General features: G+C 38.0%; 1 long non-coding RNA gene across 1 annotated transcript; it reads left to right on the top strand.

Moving 5' to 3' along the window:
- Positions 1 to 4351: 4351 nt before the first annotated feature.
- Positions 4352 to 16847, top strand: LOC128639513 (uncharacterized). The gene is made up of 2 exons (XR_008399211.1): positions 4352 to 4406; positions 16634 to 16847. It is a non-coding gene; the product is annotated as an uncharacterized LOC128639513 (long non-coding RNA).
- Positions 16848 to 19572: the final 2725 nt, after the last annotated feature.

Below are 19572 nucleotides of genomic sequence, written 5' to 3'. Positions count from 1 at the left end.
TCAGAATCAAGTTCAATACGATTGGCTGATCCAATCAGCCAATCAGATTGAGCTCGCTTTCTATTGGCTGTTCCGATCAGCCAATAGAATGCGAACTCAATCTGATTGGCTGATCGGATCAGCCAATCGGATTGAACTTGATTCTGATTGGCTGATTCCAACAGCCAATCAGAATATTCCTACCTTAATTCCGATTGGCTGATAGAATCCTATCAGCCAATCGGAATTCGAGGGACGCCATCTTGGATGACGTCATTTAAAGGAACCGTCATTCGTCGTTCAGTCGTCGGCCAGGATGGATGTTCCGCGTCGGAGGTCTTCAGGATGCTGCCGCTCCGCTCCAGATGGATGTCGATAGAAGATGCCGCCTGGATGAAGACTTCAATCGGATGGAAGACCTCTTCTGCCCCGCTTGGATGAAGATTTCAATCGGATGGAAGACCTCTTCTGCCCCGCTTGGATGAAGACTTCTACCGGATCATGGACATCTTCAGCCCCCCGCTTGGGCTTGGATCAGGACATCGGAGGAGCTCTTCTGGACCGATCGGTGAACCTGGTATGGTGAAGACAAGGTAGGAAGATCTTCAGGGGCTTAGTGTTAGGTTTATTTAAGGGGGGTTTGGGTTAGATTAGGGGTATGTGGGTGGTGGGTTGTAATGTTGGGGGGGGGTATTGTATGTTTTTTTTTACAGGCAAAAGAGCTGAACTTCTTGGGGCATGCCCCGCAAAGGGCCCTGTTCAGGGCTGGTAAGGTAAAAGAGCTTTTAACTTTAGTAATTTAGAATAGGGTAGGGCATTTTTTATTTTGGGGGGCTTTGTTATTTTATTAGGGGGCTTAGAGTAGGTGTAATCAGTTTAAAATTGTTGTAATATTTTTCTTATGTTTGTAAATATTTTTTTATTTTTTGTAACTTAGTTCTTTTTTATTTTTTGTACTTTAGTTAGTTTATTTCATTGTAGTTATTTGTAGATATTGTATTTAATTAATGTATTGATAGTGTAGTTTTAGGTTTAATTGTAGGTAATTGTAGGTATTTTATTTAATTAATTTAATGATAGTATAGTGTTAGGTTTAATTGTAACTTAGGTTAGGATTTATTTTACAGGTAATTTTGTTATTATTTTAACGAGGTAACTATTAAATAGTTCTTAACTATTTAATAGCTATTGTACCTGGTTAAAATAATGACAAAGTTGCCTGTAAAATAAATATTAATCCTAAAATAGCTACAATGTAATTATAATTTATATTGTAGCTATATTAGGGTTTATTTTACAGGTAAGTATTTAGCTTTAAATAGGAATAATTTATTTAATAAGAGTTAATTAATTTCATTTTATTTAAATTATATTTAAGTTAGGGGGGTGTTAGTGTTAGGGTTAGACTTAGCTTTAGGGGTTAATACATTTATTAGAATAGCGGTGAGCTCCGGTCGGCAGATTAGGGGTTAATGTTTGAAGTTAGGTGTCAGCGATGTTAGGGAGGGCAGATTAGGGGTTAATACTATTTATTATAGGGTTAGTGAGGCGGATTAGGGGTTAATAACTTTATTATAGTAGCGGTGCGGTCCGCTCGGCAGATTAGGGGTTAATAAGTGTAGGCAGGTGGAGGCGACGTTGTGGGAGGCAGATTAGGGGTTAATAAATATAATATAGGGGTCGGCGGTGTTAGGGGCAGCAGATTAGGGGTACATAAGGATAATGTAAGTAGCGGCGGTTTACGGAGCGGCAGATTAGGGGTTAAAAATAATATGCAGGGGTCAGCGATAGCGGGGGCGGCAGATTAGGGGTTAACAAGTGTAAGGTTAGGGGTGTTTAGACTCGGCGTACATGTTAGAGTGTTAGGTGCAGACGTAGGAAGTGTTTACGCATAGCAAACAATGGGGCTGCGTTAGGAGCTGAACGCAGCTTTTTTGCAGGTGTTAGGTTTTTTTTCAGCTCAAACAGCCCCATTGTTTCCTATGGGGGAATCGTGCACGAGCACGTTTTTGAGGCTGGCCGCGTCCGTAAGCAACTCTGGTATCGAGAGTTGAAGCTGCGTTAAATATGCTCTACGCTCCTTTTTTGGAGCCTAACGCAGCCTTTATGTGGACTCTCAATACCAGAGTTATTTTTATGGTGCAGCCAGAAAAAAGCCAGCGTTAGCTACGCGGGTCCTTACCGACAAAACTCTAAATCTAGCCGTAAGTGTTTGTAGAAAAGGCAGGAGACCTTTTCTGCGTTTACACAGTAATACATTATAATAAATACTGAGTTAAAGTGGGTAAAAGCCAATTAGTATATTTAAAAAATTAAATAAAAAACACTTTTTTTGTGGGGAAAAATCAATACTGCAAAGTCCAAATCAAATACTACACTGGTAATCAACTTTAGTATCTGCAAGTCGCTTCTACCTAATGTTCAATGCTTCTCCTCACCACCACCCCATATAATTTGGACTGCTGGCTCTGACAAATAGCTGCAGTACATTAAACAAGCTGAATCAATATGTATAGGCTGTGGACTCGCTCTCGTGGTTCAGAAATCTCCCATTCAAAATGCTCAGTCTCTTGTAATGGGCAACGCATGTGAGTTACTTGTTGTTGAAAAAGAAATCCGGATCTGCATAATCGCTACCATTATTTGCTGTTCTGCGTAAAGTGATGAGCGCATAATACTCATAAACAGGTAGCAAAAGAGCAGGGCACACACTTAAGGGGTATGTAAATAGCTTTCAATGACAGGCTTTGCATAAAGGTCCTCACAGAGGGATAGTACAGGAGTCAGCTTTCAATTCAAATTCTCGTGAAATATATTAAAAAAGGTGAGGATTCATGACGGAAACATATCTTTTTAATATTAATGAAATAATCCTTTCCACTAACATTTTATTTTGCTATCTGCCCCTTTAAATATTGAAACTTGGTTATTAAAGGGACAGCTGCTGTTATCTTAGTGCCCTGGAGCAACATACTAAGGCTTCTATTTTCAGCCAAAAGTTTCTATGTGCACACATCTGAAGAGACAGCTGAAATGGGAGGGTTAAAGATTTTATTCGGCATCACAGGAGAAGCTTTCAAGAAGTGAAAAAAAGAAATGAAAACACATGCAGCAAGAAAATGAGATTAATAAACAAACAATGACATCTACTAAACAAAGGTAGGTAAATCTATTCCTAAAAATGATCTTTCACTGTGCCTTTTGTGAGAACTTTTACTGTGAGCATGCATGCAAAGCTTACTTAAAGGTACAGTCTAGTCAAAACTAGATAATAAAAAATGCACTTTTAACCTCTTAAGGACATATGACGGATTTTTTCCGTCATAAAACAATTGAGCAAACTGAAAGCTGTGTCCTTAAAGGGTTAAACAACTTTCCCATTTACTTTTATCATCAAATGTGCTTTGTTCAATTGGTATTTTCTGTTGAAAGCTAAACCTAGGTAGGCTCATATGCTAATTTCTAAACCATTGAACCGCCTCTTATCTTTTTTACAGTTAGACACTGCTAGTTCATGTGTGTCATATAGATAGCATTGTGCTAACTCCTGTGTAGTTATTTATGAGTCAGTGCTGATTGGCTAAAATACAAGTCTGTCAAAAGAACTGAAATAAGGGGGCAGTCTACAGAGGCTTAGATACAAGGTAATCACAGAGGTAAAAAGTATATTAATATAACTGAGATAAGGGGCAGTCTGCAGAGGCTTAGATACAAGGTAATCACAGAGGTAAAAAGTATATTAATATAACTGTGTTGGTTGTGCAAAACTAAGGAATGGGTAATAAAGGGATTATCTATCTTTTAAAACAATACAAATTCTGGAGTAGTTTGTCCCTTTAAGTACACAAAAAACAGTGTACATGTGAAGCATACTTAAGTACACTGCATGTGCTCAGAGCTGGTATTGCATGTATTGCATGGGAAATTACTCAGCATGTGTCATGTACACAACCTCTGGCTCTCTTCGCAGATACACTTTTTAAAATTAGTTTTTATGCTCCTATTAGGAAAGGTAAATTTAAACAGTGATTTATTTTTTCTAGAGCATTTTTGCCAATGCATGTGTATTGGAAAAATGATTCTATTCAAAATAGAAATACAATGATGCACATTTTGCTGGAATGTCCCTTTAAGATGGCTAACTTGTATTTTAAATTCTGACTCTAAAGCTAAATAATACATAGTTTTATAGCAAGGCATTGTATATTTGTTGTGTTCTGGAATAAATTAAAGTTCATGTGTCACCCATACTACTAGCTTTTAGCTACAGTTTACATTAGACTGTGTTTAGTATATAATATTGTGTGCAGTGTGGTCTTACCACCACAGAGGGCGCTGCGGCATTTGAGTGCACTCACTGTCTCATTACCATGAACTTTCTGTGTGCTCTGTGCTGCAGACAGACAAGTGAAGCCATGTGCACTCAGGTAAGATCAACCATTAGATTAAATATATATATAAAAAAAAGTATATCACTAGCTGCACACACACATGTTGTGTATGATTTGTTTAGCAGCATTAGTAAGCCACCTGCTACTGCATTACACAGAACATACTTACAAACACAACTATCTCACTAGCTCTGCACACATGTGTAACATATAATTATACACTAATGATTTGCTTAGCAGCATTAGTAAGTCACCAGCTATACTGCATTACACAGAAAATACAAACACAACTAGATTTAAATGTTAAAGGGATAATCCAAATACAATTGAAATGTGTATCTTTATTTTTCTGTTTGAAAACGAGCATTTTTGTAATTAGAAAACTTTTTTAGCAAAATCTATCACTGTTTTATCTGAGAGATGTTACTGTAAGTGTATGAAATATACAGACATTAGCAAACAAACTGCATCTGCTTGTGACTTTCTGATATAAGCTAGAAGCTGTATTTTATGAATTGCTTTGATGCTGTTCAGAAGCCTGGCAGTGGTTAATATTTTGTGTTGTTTTTGGTGTGGGTTACAGTATTTGTGCAGTTTAAAATAACTATGTCCTGCTATGTAGATGCTGAAGGGTTAATAATGTAACCCTTGCTTGTTTAATTTGGCCCTACATTGAAAAAGTATTATTTATATGCAAGTGAGCTGTTAGGGTGTTTTATTTAACATGCATTAAAAAATACAGTAAATATTTTAAGGTAATTAGTGATTTTAATCTAATTTTCTTGCTGCAAATGTTTTAATTTACTTTTTGAAATGATTCTACTGTGATCAAAATCTATAATGTAAATTAAAAAACTTGCAGCAAGAAACTGAGATTAAATCCCTATTCCCTAAAAATAATCCTTGTTAACAGTCCCTTTAATATCAGTTGCCAATTATTTTGATCTAGGGCAGTGGTTTTCAAACCTGTCCCCAGGCCTCCCCAACAGGCCAGATTTTCTGGATTACCTTGGATGAGAGCAGGTAAATAACCATCAGCCAGATTACGAGTTTTGCGTTATGAGCGGCTCGCTACTAACTTGCAAGTTATTTCCACCGCTCACCTTTAATAGCGCTGCTATAAGAGGTTTGCAAAAACCCGGCCGTTAGCAGGCAATATGGCAGCATTGAGCTCCATACCGCACACAAATACCAGAGCTGCTTTGAACTGGTTTTACGTGCTCGTGCACTATTTCTCCAGAGACATCAATGGGGAGAGCTGGCTTAAAAAAGCCTAACACCTGCAATAAAGGAGCGTAAAGCTCCGTAACGCAGCCCCATTGATTCCTATGGGGAAAGAAAATTTATGTTTACACCTAACACCCTAACATAAACCCCGAGTCTAAACACCCCTAATCTTTTGCCCCAGACATCGCAGACACCTACATTACAATTTTTAATCCCTAATCTGCCGCCCCCAATGTTGCTGCCACCTACCTACACTTATTAACCCCTAATCTGCCACCCCCAATGTCGCCGCCACCTACATAAATGTATTAACCCCTAATCTGCCACCCCCAACGTCACCTCCACTATACTAAAGTTATTAACCCCTAAACCTCTGGCCTCCCACATCACGAATGCTAAATAAATATATTAACCCCTAAACTTAAGTCTAACCCTAACACTCCTAACTTTAATATAATTAAAATAAATCTAAATAAAAATTACTATCATTAACTAAATAATACCTATTTAAAACTAAATACTTACCTATAAAATAAACCCTAAGCTTGCTACAATATAACTAATAGTTACATTGTAGCTAGCTTATGTTTTATTTTTATTTAACAGCTAAGTTTGTATTTATTTTAACTAGGTAGACTAGTTAGTAAATAGTTATTAACTATTTACTATCTAGTTAAAATAAATAAAAAATTAATTTACCTGTAAAATAAAACTTAACCTGCCTCACACTAACACTTAACATTACACTAAAATTAAATGAATTACATTAATTAAATACAATTAACTAAATTACAAAAAAATAAACACTAAATTACACAAAATAAAAAAATAAATGATCAAATATTTAAACTAATTACACCTAATCTAATAGCCCTATCAAAATAAAAAAGCCCCCCTCTCAAATAAAAAAACCCTAGCCTAAACTAAACTGCCAATAGCCCTTAAAAGGGCCTTTTGCGGGACATTGCCCCAAATAAATCAGCTCTTTTGCCTGTAATAAAAAAATAAAATACAAACAACTTCTATGGAAGTCCCATTGAAAAATGACTTTTTGAAAGGTGTTGTAGTTACGTTGTGTGAAGGTCAAAAAAGTGTGCGGTACAGCTGTACTTACAAGACTCGTAATAGCAGCGGTAGTGAAAAAGCAGCGTTATACTCATAACGCAAAACTCGTAATCTAGCCGAAAGTCTAATAAAAAATTATTTAAAAAAAATATTGCACAAAAAACCTTTTAAGGGTTCAAAATATATGAGATCTTGGGTGCTAGAAAAAAAAGGCAGGCAAATGGCTTTCACATTGAGACACATACATATACATTGCTAAAGATGTTTTTGTATGTATGTATGTATATATATATATATATATATATATATATATATATATACACATACATATATATTATTGTATTTATATGTGTATATATGTATTTACAGTCATATATACACATATAAAAACAGGCCTCGAATTTCCTGCAAGGCTATTGGCTAAGAGGTGGAAACGTCACCTCAGTCAAATACTGTTCTGCTGTAGGTTGCCTTAGCAGCTCAGTGCGGCAAACGCTGCAAACAAAAAAAGGAGCTTTCAGCATGAAGTATTTTATACGTCATGAATGAAAGTCCCCTTTATTTGTTCCAATGGATTTACCATCACTTTAATATATATGTACACACATATAGACATATATGCTTTAAAGGGGCATAGCACACATTGAGATCACAATATAAAATGTTTAGTTATGCAACTTTGCAATATACTTTTTATTTTGCACCATTTACTGTAATTTAAATGGGCATGAAACCCAAGGTTTTTCTGTCTTTCATGATTCAGTATAGAGCATGAGATTTTAACCCTTTAAATGCTAAGCACTTTCCCACCTTGGTGCTAAGCTTTTTTAGTTGGTTTTTTTTTTTTATATTTTTTAAAATATATATTTATTTTTTTACTTTTTTTTTCAGATCCCCAAGACTTACACTGTTGGAAAGGTTAGACGATTACATTTCCAACAGTGGGTCTTGGGGGTCTGTAGCTGCTTGGATGCCTGAGATACAGGCTTCTATGCAGCATGCCCCCTGCTTCGATATTTAACATTGTTAATGTTAAATAAAGTTGCGCGGTGATGTCATCAAGTCATTGCACGTGACATCACCGTGCATAACGTGAAGCCCCGGTGATGCCTGTCACTATACAGGCCCAATCGCCAGGGTAGGAGCGGGTGGGAGCCCCCAGATCTCCCTCAAGTTGGGAGAGTGCTAGCGACGGCTCTGAGCCGTCGTTAGCACCAGAGTGGGAAACCCTGTGACAGCTCAGAGCCGTTGTTAGCACTCAAGGGGTTAAACAATTTCTCTTGTTCATGACACGATGAGTCCACGGATCATCTTAATTACTAATGGGATATTCACCTCCTGGTCAGCAGGAGGCGGCAAAGAGCACCACAGCAAAGCTGTTAAATAGCTCCTCCCTTTCCTCCCACTCCAGTCATTCTCTTTGCCTACGTTAGTGCTAGGAAGTGGTAATACACATGTACAGAAACACACTAACACACAGTCACAGACACTAATACACATATACAGACACACACACACTTACACTGTCAGACACCACTAATACATATATACAGACACACACACTAACACAGTCACAGACACTAATACACATATACACACACTAACACAGACACTAACACACACACACTAACACAGTCACAGATAATACACACACAGTCACAGACAATACACACACACACACAGTCACAGACAATACACACACATACACACACTAACACACAGTCACATACACTAATACACATGTACAGACACACACTAACACACAGTCACAGACACTAATACACATATATACACACACACACACTTAAACACAGTCACAGAAACTAATATACATATACAGACACACACACTTACATACATTCACAGACACTAATATACATATACAGACACACACACAATTACACAGTCACAGACACCACTAATACATATATACAGACACAGACACTAATACACATATACAGACATACACTAACACACAGTCACAGACACTAATACACATATATACACACACACACTTAAACACAGTCACAAACACTAATATACATATACGGACACACACACACTAACACACAGTCACAGACACTAATATACATATACAGACACACACACACACTAACACACAGTCACAGACGCTAATACACATATACAGACACACACTAACACACAGTCACAGACACTAATACACATATACAGACACACTCTAACACAAAAAAGTGCTGCTGCACTGCAAATATTTAAATGACTACATAAAGAGTATGTAGTAAGATAGCAGAGAGAGCCAGGCCAGCGTTGCATGCATGTAACCAATATGACTAGATTTTCAGATGTAAGGGAAGCCACAAAACCCACAATGCATTGTACATGCCCCTAAATAACCCCAAATATGTAATGCATTTGGACAATACCATGTAAACATTTAAAAGCTGCCTAGAGTACATAGGGCTCAGCGAAAGTAATTCTTTTAGACCCCCCTCTTCCCACACTCAAAGATAAGAGAAGTGTCTACTTGTTCAGCACTAACCTTTGTGGCTCCTAAGACCTATCTGCCTCTTATCAGTATCAAATAGCCTAGCCTGACAATAATATAACGACTTCATTTTCACAGGGCTAGTCCTTTTATTACCGGTGGTGGTTTATTTTCTATGTCACACACACTCACAGGCCCTCCATGTAATATGGCCACCTGATTCCTGAAGAGCAGCCAGCACCTATACAAGAATCTGTGTCTCCTGTGTCTGTGTGACACTCACTCACACAAATGCAATTATATTTTGAGGATGTATCAGGTGACCGGTCCGGTCCGTGCTGGGATCTGGCTGCTTGCTTCAGCCTTCAGGTCAGCCGTCAAGATGGCATGACATTCCATATATAAAATATATTTATAAGGAACTGGGCCCCACCCCACCATTCATTGCTACTACTAGTAGAAATGCCCACTCCAGCCTCCAGCTGGACCCCTCCTCAGAGCTCCCCCCCTTTCCTAAATGCCTCCGGATCCCTCCTCAGAGACGCCCACCAGCCCAGGCCACCACAGGGCCACGCACCTTTCCTACCTGCTCCAGTCCTCACTCGTCTTCTTCACTCATCGTCAGCGAGACTGTGGTGGGCTGCGGGCAGGCTCACTCAGTCACCACCTCACTCACGTGGCTGAGGGCTCAGCCTCAGATGGATGGTTGGTGGCGGTGCTGCTGCTGCACGATTTCTCCCGCTCTCCCTCTCAGGCTGAGTGATGTCACTACTAGGTAGACAGACAGTCAGCCACTGGCAGCGGCAGGAAGGCAGGCAGGCAGTGCAGCAGCTGCGCAAGGCAAGTGAGCTCCGCCTTGTCGCCTCCAGTCCACTGTCCTCCGCTCCTCTCCACTATGACTCTGAGAGCCTGTGATACAGACACACGTCACACACTGTGACTCCACACACTGAAAATAAGTTTAGTTGCGGCAGGCGCAGGACCACCACGCAAAAAGCTATATTCAAAATGAAAAAATATATATATTTTTTTTAAATCATAGTAGGCAGTCGGCACCGCTCTTAGCGCCCCCCTGCTGATGCGCCCTAAGGCGGGTGCCTAAGCTGCCTAATACAAAACGCCGGCCCTGTGGTGGTTTGTGTCTCCCGACGGCTTTACTTAGCAAACAGGCCGATCGGGAGATGAGGTGCATATAGTAACGCCCACGATGGGCTTCAGTTCAGTAGCGTGTCACTAGAAACGCATGGTTTCCAGTAAAGCAGGCTTTTCTAGCATTATCCGTTGGCACTATTCTTATTGCTGAGGTCCGGATCGTTCCTGCACCACAAGAAAAGGGACATTGACTAGCAGTCAGGTAGGCACCTCAGCAGGGTTACTGAGGTGTAAAGGTGTCTGTAGTGTTCAAATTGTGATATTTTCATAATTGACATAGTTGGGTAAAAAAGTTACCTGTTTAAATTTAAAGACACAGTAATGTTTTTTCATTACAAAAATTTTAATTCATTTTTTATTTATTAATTTACTCATTGTGAACAGTATGGACCAAGGAGACTTGCAAGATGTCACTTACTCCTTGTGTTTTGATGCAAATGTGGAACCACCTATCCCTTTCTGTCCCTCATGTATTGAGAGGACTTTAAATTATAGGGAAAATATTTTTTTCTGAGCAAAATATTTCTAAAGCCGATACTGTCCAAGAGTCTTATGACAAAGTTCAAAATATGCCGCAGCTTTCTCCCCAAGCGTCCCAAATTTTACCTCCCTCACAAGCAGTGCACTGCACTTCTGCTCTAGCTCCCGCTGGAGTTACCTTAAAAGACATAGCTTCTCTCATGATGCGTTGTCTGCTTTTCCAATGTTGCAGGGAAAGCGTAAAAAGGAAAATCAGACATTTAGTAAGCAAGGTTTCGGAGGTGCCCTCCCAGAATACCGAAGAGGAGGATACCGCTGTAGCATCTGAAGGAGAAATTTCAGATTCAGAAAGTGTAATTCCTCTGGCTGATTCTGAGGTTGTATCTTTTAGGTTTAAGCTAGAACACCTCCGTCTGTTACTTAGGGAGGTTTTAGTTACTTTGGACGACAGTGACTCAACGGTAGTGGTTGTTCCTAAGAAGTCTAGTTAGCTGAACAAATATTTCGAGGTTGCTTCCTTGACAGACGGGTTTCCGGTCCCTGACCGAGCTTATGAAATAATTGCTAAGGAATGGGAGAGACCGGTCATACCTTTTTCTCCCTCTCCTATTTTTAAGAAGATGTTTCCCATAGCCGACTCTAACAACGAGGCTTGGCAAACAGTGCCTAAGGTGGAAGGGGCCATTTCTACCTTAGCTAAGAGAACTACTATTCCCATAGAGGATAGTTGTACCTTCAAAGATCCTATGGACAAAAAGTTAAGAGGGTTTACTCACACTGTACACAAGAGCCTGCAATGACAACCAGCTGTGTGTATTGCTACCGTCACTAGTGCGGCGGTGTATTGGTTTGATGCACTGTCTGAGGCTCTCAGGACAGAAACTTCTTTGGATGAGATCCAGGATAGAATAAAGGCTCTTAAATGCCAAGCTCCCGAGATACGGGTCGAGGTCCAGGGACCCCCAGGCGGAGCTGATAGATGCTCTGGTGGTCCCTTGGACCTTCAGTCTAGCATGCCTATTTCCTCCGTTTGCTCTTCTTCCTCAGGTCATTGCTCTAATCAAACAGGAGAGGGCATCGGTGATCCTCATAGCTCCAGCTTGGCCTTGCAGGATTTGGTATGCAGATCTGGTGGAGTAGGCATCTCTGCCACCTTGGAGACTTCTGTTGAGGAAGGACCTTCTAATTCAGGGGCCCTTTCTTCACCCAAATCTAGTTTCTCTGAAGCTGACTGCTTGGAGATTGAACGCTAAATTTTATCCAAGCGGGGGTTTTCTGACTCGGTCATAGAGACCATGATTCAGACTCGTAAGCCTGTAACTAGAAAGATTTACCATAAGATTTGGCGTAAATATCTCTATTGGTGTGAATCCAAGGGCTGCTCATGGTTGGTTTTTCCTTTCTATCCTTAACTTCGGTTGAATGACTGGAGTGGGAGGGAAGGGAGGAGCTATTTAACAGCTCTGCTGTGGTTCTCTTTGCCACCTCCTGCTGACCAGGAGGTGAATATCCCATTAGTAATTAAGATGATCCGTGGACTCATTGTGTCAAAAAAGAAATACATTTATCAGGTAAGCATACATTTTCTTTCCAATTTACTTCTATTATCTAATTTGTTTTGTTCTCTTGGTATTCTTTATAGAAAAGGATACCTAAGTATGTTCAGTAGCTGCTGATTGGTGGCTGCACATGTATACTTCACGTTATTGGCTCAGCCAATTAATTTAATAGCTCCCAGTAGTGCATTGCTGCTTCTTCAAAAAAGGATATCAAGAGAATTAAGCAAATTAAATAATAGATGTAAAGTGGAAAGTTGTTTAAAATTGTATGCTCTGTTTCAGGGTTCTTCAAACTTTTCCTCCCAAGACCCAGTGCCATGATACCACATACCTTTAGGACCCAATTTTTATACTTGGTCTTGAAATAATTTTGTAAGAAATAAATAACATGATAGCTGCAATTTTTGGCAAAGAAACTAAAATATGTGCATGCTTTATTCCTGATTATAGTCAAATATGAAAGCGTTGTAAAACATAATAACACACACACTCTCATACAACACACACACCACACATTTTCATGTAACACACATACCACACACTCTCATACAACACACACACTTTCATGTAACACACATACCACACACTCTCATACAACACACACACTTTCATATAACACACATACCACACACACTCTCATACAACACACACACTTTCATATAACACACATACCACACACACTCTCAAACAACACACACACTTTCATATAACACACTCACCCCATACACTCTTACAACACACACATACACACACACTTTCATAACACACGCATACCACACACACACTCTCATACACAACACACATTTTCATGGAACACACATACCACACACACTCTCATATAACACACATACCACATACACTATCATACAACACACACACTTTCATATAATACACACTCACCCCATACACTCTTACAACACACACATACACACACACTTTCATAACACATGCATACCACACACACACTCATACAACACACATACCACACACTCTCTCATATAACACACACACTAATACAACACACACACACTCTCATACACAACACATGCACAGCACACACACAATCTCATACAATACACCACACACACTCCTACAACACACACACAAGTCGGGACCCAGTACACATGGTGTTGTGACCCAGTAATGGGTCCCGACCCATGGTTTGAATAATCCTGCTTTATTTTAATTATGAAAGAAAAATGATGGGTTTCATGTCCCTTTAAAGGGACAATCTATTCGAAATTAAACTTTCATGATTCAGATAGGGCATGCAATTTTAAACAACTTTCCAATTTACTTCTATTATCTAATTTGCTCAATTCTTTAGATATCCTTTGTTGAAGAAATAGCAATGCACATGTGTGAGCTAATCACACAAGGCCTCTATGTGCAGCAACCAATCAGCAGCTACTGAGCATATCTAGATATGCTTTTCAGCAAGTGATATCAAGAAAATGAAGCAAATTAGGTAAAAGAAGTAAATTCGAAAGTGGAAAAGCCTACTGACAGTATGATGTGACTAGAGTGACTGTCACATGAAGTACATCAGGATTAGCTCCTCCAAATAAGGAAAATGGTGGTGAAATTTGACCACTGGAAAACTCTTGCATAGACCATTACATTACCATTACTGAGTGTTTGTTTCTGTTTATACAACATGCTTATATGGATGTGATACAGCAGGGGAGTGTTTGTTTCTGTTTATACAACATGCTTATATGGATGTGATACAGCAGGGGAGTGTTTTACTCACTTCCCTGATCCTCCCATGATCATAAATAGAGCAGCCATGTTGGAGTTTTCTCTGTGCTTGGATTGAGCTGACCCTTTGAAAGGAATGTTCCATTTTGATAGTGGTGCTTCTTTGTGACAGGATTTTTATTGCACTATCAACTAATATCAATTAAAATGTTAATGAATTATAAATCTTGTCTAAAAAGAAACATTCTTCAAACAAAGGAATGCTCCTGTCACAGGAACAATAAATGAAACTCCCTTTACAATTTTCAGTGCTTCAGCAACATGCAACTTAAGATAAAACAATTTATATTTCTTTAAAAGAGTATATTAGTAAAAAAATACATCCTCTAATTTGTTTTAATTCATTTTAAGACCATCAACCCTGCACTAACCCACAAAGGGGTTAAACACACAGTAGAAGTACCGCTTGGAACCACAGAGCACTGCTGATCCTGAGCGGAAGTGCTGCTGATCCAATCATGAGCGCTAGTCATTTAACTAGTATTTCTGATTAGATAAGCAGCAGTTGGCAGTTTTTGCTCTTGACCAGCAGTGCTCTGCAGGTACCAATCAGTACTTCCATTGTGTGTTTAAAGCCTTTGTGTGGGTTAATCTCACAGTAGTGCAGGGTCAATAGTCTTAAATTTACATTAAAGGATGTCATTTTTTTTTTACTATTAAGGCCCTTTTAAAGGGACAATAAACACCTTGAGATGGTAATATAAAATGATAAACTGTGTGTGTGTGTATGTGTATATATATATATATATATATATATATATATATATATATATATATATATATATATATATATATATATATATATATATATATATATATATATACTTTCATTATTTATTTTGTCCCCTTTTCCCCTTTTCCTGTAATTCTATTCTGAAGTTGTGAGCTGTTCAGCTCCTGTTAGAAATGGAAGTGCAGAACACAGTTATATTCCACACAGCCATTGGCTGCACACTCTAGTGACAAATTTATAACTGTCCCTAATTGGCCACAGCAGATAATGTAACCTAAGTTACAACATGGCAGCTCCCATTGTTTTATAGACACTAAAACTTTACACTTAGTTTGTTAATGTTTAAACACCAAATAAAACTTTAAAAAATACATCTACATGTTATTCACAGACTAACCTTTTCTTTCAATGCTTCATTCTATCTAGCATTTATTTAGGGCTAGATTACAAGTGGAGCGCTAATTTATTGCGCTCCCGCAAGTGGGCAAATGTGCCCTTTTGCAGGCACGCAATAAATAACCAGCCATTAGAAGTGTCTGGTTATTGCTACTATATGCTTGTGGTAGCAACTAGCGCTTATAAAATTAACCAGAGATCAGATCTCTGGTCAATTTTATAAATATGCCCCAAATGCCCCCAAAATACAGTGTAGTGTATTTTATAAAAAAAAAATACAAATTGTATTATTTTTATGTTTTAATAAAATAATTGAACTAGGTAGTATTTTGGGGGTAAAGTTGGTCGGTGTTGGGTGTTATATTTGCTGCATCGCTGAGCTACTTACCCCCTTCGCTGCACTTAGATTCTGAGCTTGCGTAATTTTACACTTGAGTTGTAATACCAGCTAATATTAGCGGGCGCTGGTATTACTCAATGGAGCACTAATATTGCTTGCATGCAAGCAATATTTAGCACTTCACTTGTAATCTGGCTCTTAGTGTTTAATGTCCCTTTAAATAAGCAAGCACCACACACAGCATGGGAGTATCACAGAAGTAAATAGAATACTGTCTTACTAAATGCTACTCTGCTATATCATTTTCCTTTGGGAAGGGAAGTGGGGATATGAAGATTTAGAATATGACACATCTAGATAGCGCATTAATTTATATTTTGTAAAAGAAAAAAACACAATTGAAAAGGAAATAAACTGCACATTGTGACTTTCCCTCTTTTATCTCCAAAAGTCTAGGAACACAAGCAAAAATTTAAATTACAACATAGGGTATCAAATAGTGCACATTGATTTCTAGAGAAGTAAAATATAAATATCTTAAGGAAAAAAAGTCTCAATATAGTAACCCTTTAACGACTGAGATGTACCATGTATGTTGCCGCTCATTAAGGGTTATATTTTTTTAAATAGCACGCGTCCCGCCACAAGTGGCGGTACTGCGCTATTATACCCTCCCTTCTTGTCATCGTAAATAGCGTGGCCTCAACTCTGGCGGCGAGACCGCGCATTTAATAGCACTTCCCTATTCAAAGACGAGTGATGTACAGGGTACGTTGCTAGTCTTTAAGGGGTTAAAGTATAGGTTCTAAGCATCCCATTGGCCGGTAGTGATCTGTTTGATTAGGAAGGAACGTGGCAAAATATGTTAATATCTAGATGGAAATTGCATTGACATGAGAATTTATGGAAGTTAAAAATACAATTATTTTTTAGTATTCATCACAACCTTGAAGTTGAAATAAAGGCGTGTTATTTTTTTTGTCAGATTTACTTTTTTAGTTCTACAAATTAAAGTTCTGCTGTAGACTAAGCAATTAGCACAGAATGCCCATGTTTATGTAATATTTGTTTTTATTTTTACAGGCCGGTGCCAAATTCAAGATCAAATTCAAGATCATAGAACAGATACAGATGGACATCATATTATATTTTTGTTGTTCTGTCAACATTATTGTGCATCTGCATTATACTTGTACCCTAGCCCTATACTATAAGTTATTCTCTGGTTTATTACAATGTCATATTTAAAATGTTTTAATACCTGGAAAATTTGAAGCCTAATAAAAGTTTAAATTACTTTTGTAAGAGTCAATGCTGTTGTTTTTATGGAGTCATTTCTAAAGGATTTTTTGGTGAATATTTTTATCTTCATACAGTATTGAGGTTAACAGATCATATTTACCAGACAGGCTAATTTTATTAAAATCAGTAAAAGTATGAAATCAATAACAAATAAATATGATTTTCCTAGTTTAACTTCTGGTAACAATTGCAGTTAGTTATATACAATAATTATTTTTTATATATGCACAGATATGGAGATATCTGTAAAACAAATATTCATAAAGAAAATAATCAATTAAAATAACGGCCAAAAAAGACTGAAAGGGAGATAAGGACATGAAACATAATAACGATGGGCATAACTAAAGACTGATTTATAAGTGGAATGCCTTAAAGGGGTGTGCTGTAAAAAGGGGCCATACTGTACCTGAGATAATGATATTAGTGTTATAATATAACTCTAATATAAGAATACATCAAGTATTCAACTTAAAGGGATACTAAACCCATTGTTTTGCTTTTATGATTCAGACAGAGCATGCTATTTTCTAATGTACTCCTATTATCATTTTTTTTGTTCTCTTGCTATCTTTATTTGAAAAAGCAGAAATGTAAGATTAGGAGCTAGCCCATTTTTGTTTTAGCACCTGGGTAGCGCTTACATATTGGTAGCTACATTTAGCCACCAATCAGCAAGTGATACCCTTGTGCTGAATCAAAAATGGTCTCTTGAACTTACTTTCCTGCTTTTTCGAATAAAAATAGGAAGAAAACGGAAAAAAATTGATAATAGGAGTAAGCTAGAAAATTGCTTAAAATTACATGCTTTGTCTGAATCATGAAAGAAAAAATGTGGGTTTAGTGTCCCTTTAATATATTACCGGTCATAATATTAGTTTTATATATGAATATATATTACCTGAGATAATGCATGGATACAACTTTAAGATCAATTAAATTCATACAAACAACTTACATAGATAAACTTTTGCAGGAAAAAAGCATTTTATTATTAATTTGTAAATATGATTGACGTAAATAATAGTAAATTTGTAGTGCTCTTGTGGCAGACACTGCTCTTAATTGTGATATATGTGCCAGAGATATGCTAAAGATTTGCAGTTGACTTGCTAGAGATTTATAACAGACTTGCAGAGCTTTTGCAGTAGACTTGAAGGGCTCTTGCTGTTAAATTGTGAGAAATTTGCTGCAGATTTGAAGGGCTATTGATGTTGACTTGTCAGAAATTTGCAGCAGACTTGCAGAGCTCTTGCTATTGACTTGTCAGAAATTTGCAATTATCTTGCAGAGCTCTTGCTGTTAACTTGCCAGAAATTGACTAGACACTTGCAGAGCTCTTGCAGTTGACTTGCCAGAAATTGACAACAAACTTGCAGAGCTCTTGCAGTTGACTTGCCAGAAATTGACAATAGACTTGCAGAGCTCTTGCAGTTGACTTGCCAAAAATTGGCAACAAACTTGCAGAGCTCTTGCAGTTGACTTGCCAGAAATGCTCTTGCTAGAGACTTGCCAGGTAAACTTGCTGCAAGTTGAAAAAGTGTCAACTAGAACTTTTGCTGCAATTATGATGCAAGTAAACACACTTGCCAGTGAAAACTTGCAGCAAGTTATACTGACTTACAGCAAAAGTTAGCTACAAGTTTGTGGCAAGTTATCCTTGCTATCTGGGTTCAGCATTGCACCAGCATCTCACAACTCTAGCAGGCACACAAAGATATACACAAACACACAGACGCTCTCAGAAATACCCGCACAGACACTTAGCATTTATTTACACTTAGCTGGCAAGTAATTAGGTAGACCACATTTTTGTCAAAAAATGAGATTTAGAAGACAAAATATGGAGTTCTGATTCATATTTTGTCAAGGAAGATGACAACTATATGATGACAACAGTAAGCCGTGGCTGAAAAGAAGGACCCTGAACTGCCTAAACAATAATTTAAAAGTTAAGTGGTGGGTTGTTGACTTTCAGAAAGGTCTCATTTGTCTCAAAGTCTGTACAAAGATGTGAATAATCCGTAGTAAGGTCAAAATGGTCTAAAAAGAAACAGACAATGGACATACACACAAACTCAAACTTGCACATACACCCAAGGAAACACCCACAGAGACAGCCTCAGAAAACACACGGACATACACACACACACACACAAACAAAGACACCCACAGAAAACACATGGACATACACACACAGAGAGACACCCACAGAAAACACACACAGACATACACGCACTCACAGACACCCACAGAAAACACACAAACACATACACACACTCACAGACACCAACAGAAAACATACAAAGACATACACGCACATACAATTACAGAGAGACCCACAGAAAACAAATAAAGACATACACACACTCATAGAGAGACACACAGAAAACACAAAGCCATAAACACAGACACCTACAGAAACACTCACAGGAGGTAACATTTCTGCACATTGCCATCCCTTAAATCAACAGTGTGTGGCATGCATGATAAAAATGATCAAATCACTTTTTAAAGAATCATATTTGTAAATGTGCATACAAAAATAATTATGGGAATTCAAAATTGTACATTAATGATCTGTCAGAATGGGTAGATGAAAAAAGTTCAAACACTGAGCAATTTACTTCAATCATCAAATTAGCTTTGTTCTGTTGGTGTCCTGTGCTGAAGAAGCAGCCATGCACTACTGGAAGCTAGCTGAACACTACAGGTAAGCC

Source organism: Bombina bombina, chromosome 1 (genome assembly GCF_027579735.1).
Source record: "Bombina bombina isolate aBomBom1 chromosome 1, aBomBom1.pri, whole genome shotgun sequence".
Lineage (NCBI taxonomy): Eukaryota > Metazoa > Chordata > Amphibia > Anura > Bombinatoridae > Bombina > Bombina bombina.
This window is presented reverse-complemented; position numbering and strand designations above follow the sequence as displayed.